This window comes from Silurus meridionalis, chromosome 26 (assembly GCF_014805685.1).
Source record: "Silurus meridionalis isolate SWU-2019-XX chromosome 26, ASM1480568v1, whole genome shotgun sequence".
Lineage (NCBI taxonomy): Eukaryota > Metazoa > Chordata > Actinopteri > Siluriformes > Siluridae > Silurus > Silurus meridionalis.
The window spans coordinates 13,973,920-13,994,231 of record NC_060909.1 but is presented as its reverse complement, the minus strand read 5'-3'; positions in this window follow the sequence as shown (position 1 = coordinate 13,994,231).

The window sequence follows — 20,312 nt, the reverse complement described above, 5'->3', positions numbered from 1 at the left end:
ATCAACTTCGTTTTCCCGAAATACTGGCACTAACCCAATGTGTCGGCTAACATCAAAGGCAAGCGGGCTTACCATTGAGGACTCGGTTGGGGTGGACGGTGGCCTGGAGTGCTCAGCGGCAACAGGAGACGGGGAGGCAACTGTTGAGGACCTAAATGTCCGTGGCAGAGGCACCGGCTTCCGCCACTGATCTGCCAGGTCAAGCTTTTTCCCCTCAATTTCCAACTCCCATTCTCTGATTCGCAAGAACTGCGTTTGGTACTCCTGCCGCTTAATCTCCACTTCAAGCTCTTTGAGCGCAAGCTGCCAACCGGGATCCACTGTACGGGCATGGGGCTGCTCACGACTTAACTCAACCTCCTCCGGCTCAGTCATAGCTTCCGCTCTGCCAGGAGCCTGGGTAGGTTGGGTAGCCTGCGCAGCGCCTCCTGGAGGTGCTTCCCTTTCAGGTAAGACCTGTTGAGCCACGAGTGCCTCATATAGTGCCGCTTTGACTACCTTCTTGCTAGCAGTCCGACAAAGGGACACATTAAAAAAGTCAGCAATCAAGAGGAGATCATCCTTCCTACACCCATCAAATACCTCTAATGAAGGACACAAAGCGAATGTTATTAAATCAAATGCCATTATACCGCAATCCGATACACAAAGACACACAAAATATAGGATATCCCGGACGAGCCCCCAAATCTGTTACGACCCAGTGTAGGGTTAGGCCGGACATAGTATTTAGCTCGGGATTCAAAAGAATGGATCTTATAAATTGACAAATTCCAAAACACACCACAAACACACACAAAAAGGTTTGCTACACAGGTGTTGGTATATTGTAACACAAATATATGTACACAGACTTACAGGCTTGTCTTCAGGGTGGGCCAAGGCCAAAACAATAAACAAAAAGGACTATTTTGGGGAAGCTACCTTTCCTTAAAACAAAGAAAAGGAAAATACAAACAGCTTCCCTAACTCCCTGCTTCAAAAACAAAGACAAAACAATTCCTCACCCAAAGTAAATGGCAGCCACACCCCTAATGCCAGTTAAATAAATATGTACAGTGCCCAAAGATATTACAATATAATACAAAATAAATATATACAAACAACAGTAGTCCAAGGGGCTAAACAGGCTCAAGGTCAGTAAACAGGCAGAGGTCAAAATCACAAACATCAACAACCAATCTATACCCTGACCACCAAAACACCACTACAACAACTCTCCCCAATTGCTTCACTCCTTCCTCCTTAAATAGGAAACTGGTGGATGATGTCATCGTGAAGGAGGTGATGAATAAAATGAATAAATGCAATATATGCACATTAAATGTGTTGTCTTTCATTGTTTCTGTGTGTACATGTAATTGCACATTGTTCAGGAATATAATTGCTCATTTCTAATTAGATTTCTACTATTTTTATCTCTTGTTAAACATATGATTTTATGATTTCATTAAATAACTATTAAACAGATATGTTTTTATTTTCTCAATTATGTTTAATGTTTTAGGGGATGGAATGTTCACTTTATGAAATAAAAACTGACTGCAAATCAGCATTAAACAAGTGAAGCTTTCATCAGAGTTGTTTTTAATCTAAAACCACAGAGCCGACTGCAGCTCCACAGTCTAATAATCCACAAAGCTCACACTATTTATCCACAATTGAATTAGTTTCTCAGGATGTCAATAGCAGCAAATTAATTATAGACCACTGAGCAATCTAAAGCTACAAATGGAGTGTATTGACAAACAGAGAGAGACAGGTGGTGTGTGTGTGTGTGTGTGTGTGTGTGTGTGTGTGTGTGTGTGTGTGTGTGGGGGGCGTTGTTGGCTAAAATAGCCATTAATCAATAGATCTCTTAGCTACAGTATTAATGATACTGAGCCACAAACGGCTGAAGACTGAAACAGTGCTACAGCATTCCTGACTAAGGTGGTTATGTGTTGCTGTAAAGAAATATGTAAATATCATGGTTTGCACACTCACAAGTGGGCCTTCCACTTCTGCAACCTAGCAGCAGTCGAGAGTATGATTTTTTAAGCCAGCTTCTGCACCTGATGCACAGCACTAGGGCTCAACTTCTTTGATGGACCCTTGCAAGGCCGGTTCTGAGTGGAACCCGTCTTTGAAAACCTCTGCATAACCCTGGCCACTGTGCTGTAATTCAGTTTCAGGGTGTTACTGATCTACTTACTCAGGTTCAGGATGCTCACTCTTAAGCCAGTCGTGTCTCAGATCAGGTTCGAGAACCAGTTTGTCACGATAAATCTTAAGGACGCATGGTTCCACATATCCATCCTACTCACAGGAGGTCCTTGATGTTTGCTTTCAGGTGCGAAGCCAATACCAATACCGGGTCCTCCCGTTTGGCCTAATGCTCTCACCCCGCACCTTCAAAAAATACAAGGATGCGGTTTTGACCCCGCCCAGGCTTCGGGGCATCCGCAATCAGAACTATTTTGACGATTGGTTTTTATTAGCTTGATCAGAACTTTTGGGAGTCCGGCATTGAGATGTCGTTCTCGCATATACAGTGAGGAAAATAAGTATTTGAACACCCTGCTTTTTTGCTTTTTTCGCTTTTTTTTCTCCCACTTAGAAATCATGGAGGGGTCTGAAATAGTCATTGTAGGTGCATGTCCACTGTGAGAGACATAATCTAAAAAAAAAATCCAGAAATCACAATATATGATTTATAAACTATTTTTTGTATGATACAGCTGCAAATAAGTATTTGAACACCTGTCTATCAGCTAGAATTCTGACCCTCAAAGACCTGTTAGTCTGCCTTTAAAATGTCCACCTCCACTACATTTATAATCCTAAATTAGATGCACCTGTTTGAGGTCGTTAGCTACATAAAGACACCTGTCCACCCCATACAATCAGTAAGAATCCAACTACTACGGTTTACACCTGTCCTGCGGGAAGAAGCTCCTCCTCATTCTCTCTGTGTTCACTTTCAGGGAGCGGAAGCGTTTCCGCTCCCTGAAAGCGAACACAGAGAGAATGAGGAGGAGTTTCTTCCCGCAGTCCATTCGGAGTTTAAACCAGGAAACACCCAGGATCTAAAAAACTGGCCCACTCTCTCCATCCATCATCAGAACTTTTTTCCCTGCACATATCACACTTTTAATGCTACGACACTTTAGACACTGGACTTGCACAGCACAGTATCTTTATATCCTTATATATATATTTTTTTTTATATAGTTTTTTATACTTTATTTATCTGCCTTCTTTTTCTTGTTATTATATTCTTTTATATTTTGTTATTATATTTTTTTATTTTTATTCTTCTTTTCACCCCATTTTATTCCCTCATGCCGGACCGTCGTAAAAAGCATTTCACTGCATGTCGTACCCTGTATGTATGTGTATGTGACAAATAAAATTTGATTTGATTTGATTTGATACTAACATGGCCAAGACCAAAGAGCTGTCCAAAGACACTAGAGACAAAATTGTACACCTCCACAAGGCTGGAAAGGGCTACGGGGAAATTGCCAAGCAGCTTGATGAAAAAAGGTCCACTGTGGGAGCAATCATTAGAAAATGGAAGAAGCTAAACATGATTGTCAATCTCCCTCGGACTGGGGCTCCATGCAAGATCTCACCTGGTGGGGTCTCAATGAGCCTAAGGAAGGTGAGAAATCAGCCCAGAACTACACGGGAGGAGCTGGTCAATGACCTGAAAAGAGCTGGGACCACCGTTTCCAAGGTTACTGTTGTTAATACACTAAGATGTCATGGTTTGAAATCATGCATGGCATGGAAGGTTCCCCTGCTTAAACCAGCACATGTCCAGGCACGTCTTAAGTTTGCCAATGACCATTTGGATGATCCAGAGGAGTCAGGGAGAAAGTCATGTAGTCAGATGAGACCAAAATAGAACTTTTGGGTCATAATTCCACTAAACATTTTTGGAGGAAGAAGAATGATGAGTACCATCCCAAGAACACCATCCCTACTGTGAAGCATGGGGGTGGCAGCATCATGCTTTGGGGTGTTTTCCTGCACATGGGACAGGGCAACTGCACTGTATTAAGGAGAGGATGACCGGGGCCATGTATTGCGAGATTTTGGGGAACAACCTCCTTCCCTCAGTTAGAGCATTGAAGATGGGTCGAGGCTGGGTCTTCCAACATGACAATGACCCGAAGCACACAGCCAGGATAACCATGGAGTGGCTCTGTAAGAAGCATATCAAGGTTCTGGCGTGGCCTAGCCAGTCTCCAGACCTAAACCCAATAGAGAATCTTTGGAGGGAGCTCAAACTCCGTGTTTCTCAGCGACAGGCCAGGAATCTGACTGATCTAGAGAAGATCTGTGTGGAGGAGTGGGCCAAAATCCCTCCTGCAGTGTGTGCAAACCTGGTGAAAAACTGCAGGAAACGTTTGACCTCTGTAATTGCAAACAAAGGCTACTGTACCAAATATTAACCTTGACTTTCTCAGGTGTTCAAATACTTATTTGCAGCTGTATCATACAAATAAATAGTTAAAAAATCATACATTGTGATTTCTGGATTTTTTTTTAGATTATGTCTCTCACAGTGGACATGCACCTACGATGACAATTTCAGACCCCTCCATGATTTCTAAGTGGGAGAACTTGCAAAATAGCAGGGTGTTCAAATACTTATTTTCCTCACTGTATAAAGGAACTGGGGTTAAGACTATACACCAAGAAGAGCGTGCTTTTTCCAGTACAGAGGACCACCTTCTTGGGCTTAGTGTAGGATTCAACCGTAATCTGGGCACAACTGTCTTCTGCTCGGCTCAAAGCTATCCTCACAACAGTCAGGGGAGTAAAAGAAGGCCAGTCACTCACTGTGAAGCAGTTTCAGTGGCTGCTGGGTCTCATGGCGGCAGCATCCAATGTGGTTCCACTTGGCCTCCTTCACATGAGACCCCTCTAGTGGTGGCTCAGAGACGTTCTTGTCTTAGGGCCCCATCATGGGAGCTCCTTGTCGCCACATAATGCTAACAACGGATGCGCCCCTCACGGGTGGGGAGCAGTCATGAGTGCCCGCTCTGCCCAAGGTCAGTGGAACAAGCTCCATCCCACGTGGCACATAAACTGCCTGGAGATGATGGCCGTATTTCTGGCTGAAACACTTCCTCCCAGACCTGAGGGATCGCCATGTGCTGGTCCATACGGACCACCATCTAGAGAAGATTTGTTTGCGATTTAAGAGACATTGCACTGTCCCCTCTGGTTCTCCCTCAATCACGCCATTGTACAGATGTGGCCAAGGCTACGCCTGTACACCTTTTCTCATACTGTGCTGCTCCTAGGAGTTCTGGAGAGAGTTCGCTGGGAAGGAGTCTGTCTACTCCTGGTGGCACCTCGATACCAGGGCAGACCATGGTTCACAGAACTGGTGTCCTCCTTGAGGAACCTCCTTTCTCTGACGGGGGGTACCCCCACCCAGAGTATAGAGGGTCTCTCTAGAGAGGTAGCAGGGACCATCCTTCAATTCAGAGCTCCCTGTATGAGGAGGTTGTATGCCGCTAAAGGGCACTTGTTCGCTGCGTGGGGTGAGCACCACCAATTGGACCCAGTTAACTGCCCAGTTGGTTGAGTGCTAGAGTTCCTGCAGGAACAGTTTGCCACAGGGTTGGCTCTTTAAAACCCTGAAAGGTTACGTGTCCGCTTATTGTACCCCGCTTGTTGGGCAGTCGCAGGGTAAACACCCCTTGGCGACACCTTCCTGCGTGGCACCCGGAGGCTAAGGCCCGGGACGTGACACCAAGTGTCTGTCTGGGATTTGGCCGTCGTGTTGGCGGCTCTGTCTGAGCCCCTCCTCCGAGCCATTGGCCGAGGTGGCCCTTGGGTAACCCCAACCATGACATGTGTCTCAGAGCCACACTCCCTGCATCCCGGCCACACTTTCCTTCTCATTTTTTAGAAGCATCCTGGTCGTAACTTTACCCACCCGCCAGTGACGCCGCGCCTTGCCCTTGGCTGGATTTCACATGTGATTCAGAGCGTGAGCAACACAGAGGCATTCCCAAAGCGTTGTGACGCAGCGTTTCGTACCCTCAGGAAACTAAGGTTACATACGTAACCTAGAGACGGCCTCACCACATTCTTATAAACTTTCCCTTTCAGTCTTGCAGATACCCTTCTATCACAAATCACTCATGGCACTCTTCTCCACCCACTCCACCCTGCCTGCACTTTTTTCTTCACTTCTCTAACACACTCTTCATTACTTTGCACTATTGACCCCAGGAACCTAATCTCATCCACCTTCACCACCTCTTCTCTCTGCAGCCGCACCACTCCACTGCTCTCCCTCTCATTCACACACATGTACTCTGTCTTACTCCTACTGACTTTCATTCCTCTTCTCTCTAGCACATACCTCCAACTCTCCAGGCTATTCTCAACCTGCTCCCTACTTTAACCACAAATCACAATATCATCACAAACATCATAGTCCACGGAGACTCCTGTCTGACCTCGTCTGTCAACCTGTCCATCTAACATATATGCACCTTCCTCCACTCTTATATGTCACCCTATGATCCTCCCTCTTCTTAAAATAAGTATTTATCTTTGCCATTTCCATACTTTTAGCAAAATCTACCAACATCTGTACTTCCACATTTCTTTCCTTAAGGCCATACCTACCCATCACCTCCTCATTACCTCTGTTTCCTTCACCTACATGCCGATTAAAGTTTGCCCCGATCACCAATCATTTTTTCCTAGATACACTCTCCACCATTTCATCTAACTCCAGAATTTTTCCTTCTCCTCCATCTCACAACCCACTTGTGGAGCATAGGCACTGATGACATTTATCATCACTCCTTCAACTTCCAGCTTCATGTTCATAACCCTATCAGAAACTCTTATCACCATCACTATACTCTTACTAAAATACACTTGGTCTCCTGAACACACAACATATCTTTCTCCTCTACATCATATCAGCTACCTCTCTCGTTTACTATGCTTTACCTAACCTCCACTCTCTCACTTCTCCTTTTCCTGCTGTCTCTGTAGATGACTTTCTCCTCTCCTTCTCCTCCTTTGGCCAACAGTAGCCCAATTTCCACTGGTACCCTGTTGGCTAACAATACCTGTGGCGGTTGTTGGTAACCCGGGCCTTGACCGATCTGGTATGAATTTCTGATTCCTAATCTGCATATTTGATTTGGCACGTTTTACACTGGATGCCCTTCCTAACACAACCCTCCCCATTTATCCAGGCTTGGGACCGGCACTAAGAGTGCACTGGCTTGTGCAACCCTAATGGCTGGGGTTGGTTCCCCACCTGCACACATTTATAATTTTTCTCATTTTCTTTGAAGCTTTTCTCAGATCAACCTTTGATTTTGCCAACCAGTGAGAGCATCTAAAAAATTTGTACAAACAGCACAACACATTGGATATCTTGCATAAGCCTGTATTTTTCTGAAAATCCTTAGTTTATCTCTCAAAAGTAAGTATTTGTGTCAATGAACATCTCATTCTTATCAGAATGACAAGTTTTTTTGTTATTGTTGACAAACAAGAAAGTCAAAATGTTTAGTCATGTTGTCAAATGCTACACATTTTCTGCATAGTATTTTCTGATATAAATTATGGTTTGAATTACAATGATTGAAAACACACAAGGCTGAATTTCTTTTGTATGGCATAATTTATTTATTTGAATGCATATTTGATTTATAAGAAGTGCAAGAGACCGGACAGGATTTACACTTTTACTGTACTGTAATACATGGTTGTTCAGCCATTTTCAGAAATTGTAATTCTGTGTTTTGCTCTGTCTGTCAGCAATTGAAGGCTAACAAGATTCACCTTTGAAGTATTTTAGAGAACTAGTTGATCATTGGCAGAGGTGGGTAGTAATGAGTTACATTTACTCTGTTACATTTACTTGAGTAAGTTTTTACTTGTAGGAGTAGTTTTAAATCACTATACTTGAGTAGATTTGTGAAGAAGAAACTGTACTCTTATTCCACTACATTAGGCTACAGTGAGCTCGTTACTTTTCTTTTTACCTCTTTGGAAGTCTACGCATCAATTTTAATGTTTTATTTTGACAGAGAGAGAAACTTCCGCTAAAGCTTTACCATGTGACTGTGTTTCACCAATCAAACGTAGTTGTGCAGTCTCGTCAGGTCTCAATCTCATTGGCGGATGGGTTAGTTAGACAAACACAAACATGTCAGAATTAAACATCGGCAATGCAGACACAAATGAGGAGGAAAACCCATACCCCTGGCCTCGTATTGAAAGCATGTTTACCTTAGTAAAAGTGCGAGAGAGCAGCTACATTATGAGGTGTCTTCTGTGTCTGCCAAAGCAAACGGACATTTCAGCATTTAAAAACTCAAATCTAACTTCAGGAAACATGTAGCGGTAAGTTTCCTAAATGTTTTATTTTTTTTTGCTATAGATAGGCGCATGTTTGTCTTTTAGGTTACATATGACAGAGCTCTCAAGTCTTCACCGTGAGACATGCATTTCAGTCAGTTCACATGCTCACACCTTGTATTTTTTACGCTGAGAAGTAAGGGAGAACTTTTCCTGCTATATACAATTGAATTAATGGACGAGGCGCAGGCATACACAGAGCAGCTTTGTCGAGTTCAGCTGTTTCATCTGTTTGTCGCAAGAGCCGACAAACAGATGACATCAGACGTGTCGTTTCTTGCAAACACACATATTTAAAGGGATAGTTCACTCAATTAAGAAATTCTGTCATTTACTCACTCTCATGTTGTTACAAACCTGTATACATTTCTTTGTTCTGATGAATATGAAGGAAGATATTTTGAGAAACAAAAACAGCTTTGCAACCAGAAGCTTTAGCTTACCTGAAACAAAGGAAAGTACTAAAGGCTTCCTGAAATTAATATAAGGAGTAGAAATGTCTTTCATTATTATTGCCCTTTCATCAAGGCATCAAATGTGCAACAATCACAACACAAAAGACCATAAGCTGAAATATGTAGCCTACTATCTCTCCCTCACTCTCTCTCACAAATAGACACAGACAGACAGACAGACACACAGACACACACACACACACACACACACATACACACACACAGAGATTGTAACAAACCGGTATAAATGTATTTGTTCTGAAGACCACGAAGGAAGATATTTTGAGGAATGTTTGTAACCAAACCAATCAAGAGCACCATTCACTTCCATAGTAGGAAAAAATAATACTATAAATGTGAATGGGGCTTATTAATGGTTTGTTTACAAAACAATATGTAAAATTAAACTGTTACCAAAAACCTGAGGGGTGCGAGGGGACGCTGCTGCAAGTACCTGAGTGGCCCTGACCCTAACAGATGTAATCTCAATCAAGGCATCAAATGTGCAACAATCACAACACAAAAGACCATAAGCTGAAATGTGTAGCCTACTATCTCTTTCTCACTCTCTCTCACAAACAGACAGACAGACAGACAGACAGACAGACAGACAAAACACACACACACACACACACACACACACACACACACACACACACACACAGACATTGTAACAAACCGGTATAAATGTATTTGTTCTGAAGAACAGGAAGGAAGATATTTTGAGGAATGTTTGTAACCAAACCAATCAAGAGCACCATTCACTTCCATAGTAGGAAAAAATAATACTATAAAATTGAATGGGGCTCATTAACGGTTTGTTTACAAAACAATATGTAAAATTAAACTGTGGCTGCACAGTGCTGTCTCACTACCGTATTTTTGCGTATATAAGATGCACCCTGGGTGAGAGGTATGTAAAACTTTCTATAAGACGCGTCTTATATACGCGAAAATACGGTAGTGAGATGGTGACATGGCAAAAGCCGGCGATTGGTCATGCGGATCGAGATAACCGACGTTAAGTGGCAAATTTGCCCCCCTTGTGCTCAAGATAAAAGAATCGACATAACCAATTATAAAATGCTAAGACAAAGCGAGAATTTGGCGGTTCCACTTCAAAAACGTTGACTTAACAGGGTTGGCAAGTTAACCGAGGTCGAGATAAGTGGGTTCGACTGTATGTATATATATATATATATATATATATATATATATATATATATATATATATATATATATATATATATAAAATATCCAAATTTTTTGTGATAAGTCTCTTTTAAGGTCTTGATCTCCCTGTAGCCTCACAGATTGTTTTTTATCCACAGAGGTTTCACCCCAACAAACTGGCAAAGTACACAGACTTACTAGAGAACCACAGAAAGCATAAGTCCTCCTCTTCTGGTGATACTCTTGTGAAAAATGCAAAAATCACAGCCTTCGCTGCCCCATGGCGGGTAACACAAGCAACGCTTGACAAGCTGGTAATCAATTTTGTATGTGAGGCCAACCAACTTTAAGACTTTGATAGAAACCTTGCAACCTCATACAGCAATGACAAGGAAAACGTTATGGACAAGAATACAAGAAGCTGCAAAACACAAGAAGAGCATAATCATAGCTCAAAGCTGAGTGCTGTGAACTATGTTGCTACCACAACAGACTGCTGGTCTGCCAGACAACGTAGCTACTTAGGTGTCACTTGTCACTGTATAGACAACACCTCAGTGGAGAGGCACTCCGCTGCATTGGCTTGTAGACCTGTCAAAGGCTCGCACACCTTTGATATCCTTGCAGCTGCATTAGAGGAAATACATTCTGAGTACCAAATCAGGGAAAAAGTGACCAGGACAACAACAGACAGTGGCTCAAACTTCCTGAAGGCCTTTAGATTATATGGTGAGGAGAAAGAGGAGGAAGCCACCAATGTACAAGAGGACAGTGACTCCACCCTTGATGATGCAACAGACGATCAGAGTGAGTCAGAGGTGGAGTATCAAGATGTGTCTGCTATTCTGGATGACAACACAGGCCTTAAGTACCAACTTCCAAGGCACCAAAAGTGTGCATGGCATCTCCTCAATCTTATATTCACAGTTAATGCCACTGCTGCAGGAGGAGCTGCAAACGAAACCTACAAGAGGCTGTCTCGGTCTGCTTTTGCCAAATGTCATGCTCTTTGGAATAAAACCCGCAGGTCAACCATGGCTCATGAGACAGTGGAACGTGAATGCAAGCTGCAGTTTCTCCGACCCAATCAGACACGCTGGAGCTCCCTGTTCCTCACTGTAGAAAGGATTGTGCGCATTCACAGAGAGCAAGGAGAACAAGCAATTCGCAATGTCGGCACAGCATTAAAGATAAAGATGTAAGTTGACAAAATGTATATTTTGTTTTTAAAGAATAATACAAATAAATAAGCCTTGCTGATTAATGAGTGAATCCACTTGTCTCAAGTAACTAAGTTTTTTTGCATGGTGTGTGACAATTGTGGATGACTTGAATGAAAAAATGAAACTAATGTATTTTATTTTTATTTATTCGTGTATTTAACATGTACAATGCATAATAAAGACATTGTACCAGAAATAACTATAAGAAATGTTTTTATTGTTACATCTTTTATAGGTTCAATCCAGCTGAAATGGGGTTTTTGGTCGAGTATGCTGCTGTGATGAAGCCTGTTGCCATGCCCCTTAATATCCTCCAAGGGGAATTATCTATGCATATGGACCTCCTGCTGCCAACACTTTACCAGTTGCGGGACAAGCTGAAGAGGTTGGGGTCAACTTGCAAAATGTGTACACCTCTTGTTCACACCCTGCATCAAGGGATCCAGAAATGTTTTGGAGACGTCATGAAAGACCCTGAGCTGATTGCAGCAGCAACACTCCTACCAAGATTCAGAACATCCTGGACCACAGAGGAGAACATCTTCAATGCTGGTAAATATACTTGTTTATCAATTCAAATGTGAACCAGTAGACATTGACCTATATAAATCTGTATAATGTTACTGTCATTTAGGATTATAGTGTATCGGTGACAAACCACAGGGTGGCAATATAGTTAGAAGCTCAGGAAGCTTTTAATGTCAAACATCAGCAGCTTGACAGCCTATACAGTAGAAGGGTAAGAATAATGTGCAGATTTAATTCTTTTGAAAAATGATTTATCTTGCTCTAAAATGATTAACCCTAACCCACAGACCTTGACTACATCAGAAATCACCTTGACACCAACTTGGATGATGTCACCAGCACAAACAGCAGCCCCTCTGATGAAGATGACTTCTTTGCATCCATGGAGTTGGGAAAATCACAAGTAGGAGAGCTGGAGAGGTACCTTTCATGTCCTTCCCCTGCAGGTATTGATCTACTTCACACCTTTCCTCACATCAAGAATCTGTCACTCAAAGTCAACACAGGTCTTCCTGCATCTGCAGCTTGTGAGAGACTTTTCAGTCATGCGGGACTCCTGTTTACTGCTAAACGATCACAGCAAGAACCTTGAGAGCCAGCTACTGTTAAAGTTTAATAGTGACATCTATAGCTGCCCAATGGTATCCATAAAAGAGACACAGAGAGTTTCCTTCGGGTCCTTTTTTTTTATTTCGCTCGTGAAGAGTGCCATTAAACCTTAGTTTAACTACACAAAGTGAAACTGAAACTACACAAAGTAGTTTCTACACAAAGAAACAACATAACATATAAATATGACTCATATACAAAAAATACTATAAATAAAATTCACATTTACAGAGAAACATAAAATATAAATGATAAAGTGAATAAAGACAATATGAAACAATTAATTAACTAGCAGAGCTCAATGATTAACATGTACATGCTAACAGGCTCATAGGACTTTGAAATAAACTATAACACGTAACATATGTCGACATCACATACCTCGCGCCGCTTTACCAAAGGGTACTAAAATGAAATTAAGCAGAATTTAGCCTCTGTTTACTTCCTTCTGGTGTGCAGTTTTCTGTTCAGCATGCCTGGTATGAAATGTGTGTGTGTGTTTCCTTCTGTTCTGTCACTGGAGACACACACACAGTTTATGAGAATTTATGGGCTGCCTCGTTTTAGTTCTGCCTGGTAAAAAAGTATAAAGGTTTGGAAATTTGTGTTAAAATGTGTGGTATTTATTTTTTAATTATTATTATTATTATTTTATTTATTAAGTACTTGAATACTGTTACCTGAATTATTTTATTTTAAGCTATTTTGTAATTAATTAATTTTAATTTATTTTATTGATTGGATGAGCCATAATTTGCCTAAAGATTACAGTATTTGGTATTTTTGTCTGTCTGATTGTTGTCTTGTGTTCAAAAATAAATCAGACGTTACTCAACAGTTACTCAGTACTTGAGTAGTTTTTTCAAGTACTTTTTTACTCTTATTCAAGTAATTTTTGGATGTCTACTTTTTAACTTTTACTTGAGTCATATTATTCTGAAGTAACAGTACTTTTATTCGAATACAATTTTTGGCTACTCTACCCACCTCTGATCATTGGTTGATCTAATGCCATACACCATGGGTGTCAAACTCAATTGCACAGGGGGCCAAATCTCAAAGCACTCTTTAGGTTGCGGGCCGAACAGGATAATCATTTATTGAACACACTAAAACTAAATGTTTTTTTTTTTTTTTTTTATATAAATATGAATAAAACAGGACAGGAATATTATTTCAGAATAAATCAACTTAAATTTCAACTAACTTAAAATATTTTGCTCTCCATAAAAATATTTCCTGTCAAAATGATACAAGTTAGAAATATGAACATGCTGCAAAAAAACCCTAAAGAAATCAATAAAAATTGAGCTTTTAAGTAAACGTTAAAATAACAAATCAAACCAATCAGATTTATTTGCTCTTATGGCATTTTATAAAAATACAAGATGGCGCTGGTGAGGTCGACTGCCGTCACGACTGCTCCGGCTACGTTTTCTCTTTTTTTGTTTATTTTATATTTTTATTTAATTAGTTACAGTTCCATCTACACAAGATGGACATCATTAGGTATCACAGAGACACTCTATTGGTGTACAATGCACTCACCTTTCGCAGTTTTCAAACCCAGATCCATGCTGGACGAGCAAGATCCTGAGGAAGAACAAAGGACGCGACCCGTACCGGCGTCCGCGAGGGAAACGAGCCGGCATCAGAAACAGGCACACCGCACTCCCTTACCTAGTATCCTGTTAGCCAACTTCCAGTCACTGGAAAACAAGCTTGACGACCTCAGGGCAAGGGTCAAGTTCCAGAGAGACATTCGGGATTGCAACCTTCTCTGCTTCACCGAGTCATGGCTGAAACCAGCAGTACCGGACCACGCCATCCAGCCGGCCACTGCAGTATGGGATTTAGATGAGACAATAACACTTCACCAAACATAGCATCGGGATGCTGCGCTCATTGTGGTAGGAGATTTTAACAGTGCCAACCTCAAGCGCGCACTACCAATCTTTCATCAGCACATCACCTGCCCCACCAGGGGTGAAAGGACACTGGACACTGGAATCGGTGGCTGCTCTGTGGGATGCTTTGGATGACGCAGACTGGGACATGTTCAGGTGCAGCTCTGATGATGTCAACATGTTTACGGAAGCGGTTGTGGGATTTATCAGGAAACTAGCGGATGATACATTGCAAAAAAACACCATCAGAACGTTTCCCAACCAGAAGCCATGGGTGGATAAAACCATCCACGATGGGCTAAGATCCCGCTCCGCTGCCTACAACACAGGGCTCGCCACTGGGGAAATGGATGAGTACAAGGCTGCGTCTTACAGTGTTCGCAGAGCAGTGAAGGATGCAAAGCGGTGCTACGGGAGGAAACTTGTTTACTGTTGTTTACTGTTATACTGCTTACTGTTATAAGCATATTTTGTATATACATCTTTTTCTCTCATATAGAACTTTATATATTCTTATATTTTATATAGATTTTATACTTTATTTATCTGCCTTTTTTTTCTTGGACCGTCGTAAAAAGCATTTCACTGCATGTCGTACCCTGTATGTATGTGTATGTGACAAATAAAATTTGATTTGATTTGATTTGAAATAATCTTAAACTTTAAATGTTTATAAAATTTTGTTTACCAATATTTTGCTTTCCATAAAAATATCTCTTGTCAAACACCAGATGTCTCACACCATCATCATGCAGCTCTTTAGAAACTCTCCCTGGGTAAATAACCGGCTGATGTGCCTCTGATTATGGGATCTGTAGTTTGGGTTATCAGTGCTTCATATCGCCGGGACATTCATAACAATAATAATAGATCTACATAAAATCATCTCGCGGGTCAGATGTAATTGTACATTGGGCCAGATGTGGCCCGCGGGCCTTGAGTTTGACACATGTGCCATACACTCTATTTCATTATTGACATTCAAAATTCATCTGAACAATTCATCAATTCATGACACATTTACCAAAAAAAGTTTAAAAGGATTTAAGCTTGACAGAACTTGTTTAAGATGTATAATATTTCCAATATAAATACTTTTACTGAATACAGTTCCATAAACCTTTCTCTCTCTCTCCCACTTACTCTCTCTCTCTCTTTAACTTCTCTCTTTCCCTTTCCCTTTCAGGAACTCGAGCAGCATCACAGCGCTTTGGGAACGTGGCCATGTTGTCCATGCTCTGAAATAATGTGTGCAATCAGTCAAAATTGGAGGCAGGCTGTCACCGTGATGTCACGACCAGGAAGTATAAAACGCACATGCAAAGCCGGCGCTTTTGTTTGTTCATGAAGTGCTCTGTGTAAAAATTTAATGTGTAAGTCTTTTGTCTCTCAAAAAAAAAAACTTTAATGAAGGCAATGAGAAACTAAGCACACTTTTCGGCTGTGTGTCCCTCCCTGACCTCAGTATATCATGGGGGGATAGACACAGCCATTGTGTGGCTTGTTTGTGCAGCTCCTAGGGAACCCAAGAGCAAGGAGCTTCTGGAGGTTGTGACACATGCTGTGGAGAAGCTATATATAGCTTGGCCAGCCGATGAGCATAAAGCCCCTCTGTCCAGCAAGCTCGACAAGCGCTTTTTGCTCCCAGTGTCGCAACCTCCACATTAGGGTCTACCATTTTTCCTTGAGCTGCCTGCCTCTTTAGCCTTAAGTCCACGGTCTATTCCAACATCATGGGGCTCAGGGTTCATGGCTACAGAGTCATGCAAAGGGTTGAAGAGATGCTAGCAGGCTAACTCTCCCTTGGTGTGGAATCCTCCCTTAAGACCTGACACTACCCACAGGCATACCAAGCCAACCTGCTGCAAGAGCTGGATGTGGGAAGCATCATGGTTGGCCACGTGCAAGAGCCACCTATCTTGGCATCATATGGGATTCGAAGACTATGAGCACACAGCTTTCTTCTGCCCGCATTGCGTCCATCCTTACAGCTGTCAGGAAGATCAGAGAAGGGCTGTCACTCACTGTCAAGTAATTTTAGAGACTGCTCGGGCTCATGGCAGCAGCGTCCAATGTCATTCTACTTGGCCTCCTGTACATGAGACCCCTTCAGTGGTGGCTTAGGTCCTATGGATTCTTACATAAGGGCAATCTCCTCCGTATGATCAAGGTCACGTGGCGATGCCTACGTGTCTTAGATGTTTGAAGAGATCCCGGTTCCTATCTCAAGGCCCCATGATGGGAGTCCTCGATCGTCGCATAGTGCTAACGACAATTGTGTACCTCATGGGGTGGGGAGCAGTCATGAGTGGCCACTCTGTGCAAGGTTTATAGGAGAATCCCCATCTACTATTCAACATCAATTTCCTAGAGATGCTGGCTGTACTTCTGGCTCTGAAACGTTTACTCCCGGACCTCAGAGACCATTAAGTATAGTACATCAACCACCAGGGGGTCTGCGCTCGCACCCCCCTATACAGGCTGGAATGCCAGATCATCCTGTGGGCCCAGGGGAAGCTCCTCTCCCTGAGAGCAGCTTTTATACCAGGCCAGTTGAATGGAGCAGCAGACACCCTGTTGAGGCAGGGTCGAGACCCAGGGAATGACGCAGATTGGTAGAAGTTTAGTAAAGCCCAGGTAGACCTGTTCACGTTTCGAGAGACATCGCACTGTCCCCTGTGGTTCTCCCTATATCCCCTGTACGCCTTTCTCCCGTCGCGCTGCATCCGGGAGTTCTGGAGAAAGTTCGCTGATAAGGAGTCTGTCTCCTCCTGGTAGCCCATTGTGGCCGGGCCGACCATGGTTTGCGGACCTGGTGGCCCTCTTCGCGCCCAGCGTTCAGTGCTGTAGTTCCTGCAGGAACAGGGTTGGCTCCTTCCACTCTTAAAGTCTACGTGTCCGTCATTTCTGCGTATCACGCCCCATTTAAGGGCATTCACTGGACAAAGACCCTTTCCTGACCCGTTTTCTCCACGGCACCTTGAGGTTGAGGCCTTCGGTATGACCTAGAGTGCCTGGGTGGGACCTGGCCCTTGTGCTGGAGGCTCTCTCTGAGCCCTACTTTAAGCCTTTGGCCGAGGCTTAATAGAGGCATTTGTCTATTTAGACTGTGTTCTTGCTGGCGCTCTGCTCTCTGAGGAGAGTAGGGGATCCACAGGCCCTCTCTGTGGCACCCTCTTTTCTGGAGTTCACTAAAGGCCATTGGCCATTGTGTTTCTGCACCCTAGAGCTGGTTACATCCCCAAGGTGCCCTCGGTTGTCCCATGACCTGTTAGTCTTCAGGAATTTAATCCCCCTCCATTTCAGACCCCAGACCAGGAGAAGCTGAACCGACAAGTCCCTGGAGGAAGTCGGAACATTTATCATAATTTCTCATAAGCAGACCCTCAGCAGATGGATAATCGACGCTATTGCATCTTACTACGTGTTCTCATTCGGGGTCAGAGCGCACTTGACTCAGAATGTCCCTACAAGACCTCTGTGAAGTTGCGAGCTGGTCCACCCCTCTGATCTGTGTTAGGTTTTACAACCTCGACCACTGCACCACTCTTGTCACCTCTGTCCTTCATCCTAGCTGTGCTCTTTCACACTAGTCAGGGACTGGTCAGTGTGGTGGTATTGGACTCTCATTCCCAAAGCGTTGCGATGCAGTTTAAGTTCCTGAAAAGGATCGTCTCTAGGTTACGTATGTAACCCTAGTTCCCTGATTGAATAAGACGCTGCGTCTCTATGCCACACTGCTTCACTCCCTGTGCATTATATACTTCCTGGTCGTAATGTCACCCCCCAGTAACAGCCTGCCTCTAATTTTGACTGATTGCACACATTATAGCATGGACAACGCGGCCGCATTCCCAAAGCATTGCGACACAGTGTCTCGTTCCCTCAGGGAACTTAGGTTAACCTAGAGATGTTCTCTTTCTTTCTCTCTCTCTCTCTCTCTCTCTCTCTCTCTCTCTGGTGCAGTTCCACTGATCTCATGCAGTATTAAAGCTTTTTTACATTTCTCATCTGAAGCTTTAGGATTAAAGAATCTCTCTTCTCTCAGACATATCACAGGTTCACTGCTCCTCACCTGGCTCACTCACTTTCTCTGTTTTTCTCTGTCTTTTTTCTATCTTTAATCTGATGGCTATTCAAATGAGACATGGCCTTTTGGTACTGTGATCCATGGTGAATGTCTAGTTATATGAAAATATATTATAGAGACAAATGAGTAACAAAAAGAAAATAAAAAGTGAGAATGATGTGGGTTTTTTACTTGATCAGGGTCAAAGTACTTAAAAGAAGTTAAAAAGATCCATAGATGGATGGATGGATAAATGGATGGATGGATGGATACAATGTGCTACATCCTCTTGCCGGGAAGGCTTAATTACAGATTTCTTTTGAAAAATCCAGTAGGTGTTACAGTGTAGGTCATTACACTTATTACAGCTACACTGGCCTAACACTCCTAGCCCTCTATTCCTCAACTCTGCTATTCCCAAATCACTCTATACATTACTCCAAGCACACAGAGAGATGCACTAATTCTCTGACCTTCCTTATGTCTTGTTTCTTCTCCTAAGAAACTTTAGCAAATTTCTGATTAATGCATTACTACTAAAGGTCATGCATATGGAGGAGTACACATATATAACATATCCTTATATTTAATACAAGCAATATGAAAGTAACAAAGTAATAAACAATGAAACACTGGCCTGCGTTCCACTCAATAGGGTCTGTAAGTAGGCAGATTTTTTTCAGTGTTTGTGGTATTGAAAAACAGTTTAAATTCAGGGTCCTTATTTTACACAAATTGGAACGAGCATATGTCCTTCCCTGAGAAAGAAGGTCATTGCACATCTTGACTGGTTAATTTTTTTTATTGGTTCTCAGTTTCGTAATTCTATTAGTACAGGGATTGTAGTGTGTTTTTATCTTCCCTAGATTCCATCTCACAACATTAATATGATGTCCGTAAACTTAGTTTATAAGTGACTAGTTCACACTTGTTCCCATGTATTGTTTTTAGATGTTCTCTGTTCTTTTTTTGTTGTTGTTCTAACAGGTATCTATTTCCCTAGCAGTATTGCCTACATTTCCTATATTTCAGTTGCTTAATCTTTTGATGATTTTGCTTCTAATGTCTGCAGTTTCCAAGGTTCCTTGTTTAAAGTTGACAGAAATCTTCAGTCTCCATCTTCAGTTTCCCCAGTCTCTGTCCTCATTACTGTCAGTATCCCATCTTTGTTAAACACCTGGTGTGAATCATGCAAATCAGCAAAATATCAGATTCATGAAAACTCAGGATTAAACCACAATCAAATTTTTTTTGGACTATTTTTGTGGCTTTCAGGCAGGAAGTGAACCTGTGTTGAGGTTCTTCCCCTTTTTAATCATTCTTATGATCAATGTTCTTGATTAAACCTGGAATTATGAGTTGTAATGAATTATGTGGTGCAATAAATCAAAGGTGTATGAGTCACTGTGATGATTCAATTATAACGCTGTTTTGTCCACGCTTCAGTGTATATTTTATCATCACTTACTTCTGCTCTTGTCTAATCAAATTGAACAAATGCGATCTGCTTGTCTGTTTCCTTCTCCTTCGAATGGGATGTTAGATGTTGAATTAAAATTAGATGAATTAGATGTTGTGACAATGCTTTCATTTGAACTGTCTAAAAAACTTCTTTCTCTCTCTCCCTCACACACACACACACACACACACACACACACAGTTTGAAAATAATGTTTTGTAAAAATAAAAATGTTAAGTGTTTTACTATCTGCTGCAGCCTGCATCAACAGCAACAACAACAACAAGAAGCATACAAATTGACCTGAAGTGCCACTGAAATATATTTCTAATCAAGATTTGTTTTACAAGAAATGGCTCATTTTAATCCCAACAGCTTTTGTAATAATGTTTCAGTGCAAAACGAAACTGTCAAAAAGTATTCTAATATTCACAGCTTGGTAAAGCCCATTGAGTCAGTTTTTGCAAAGACATAAGTGTTGATGCCTTG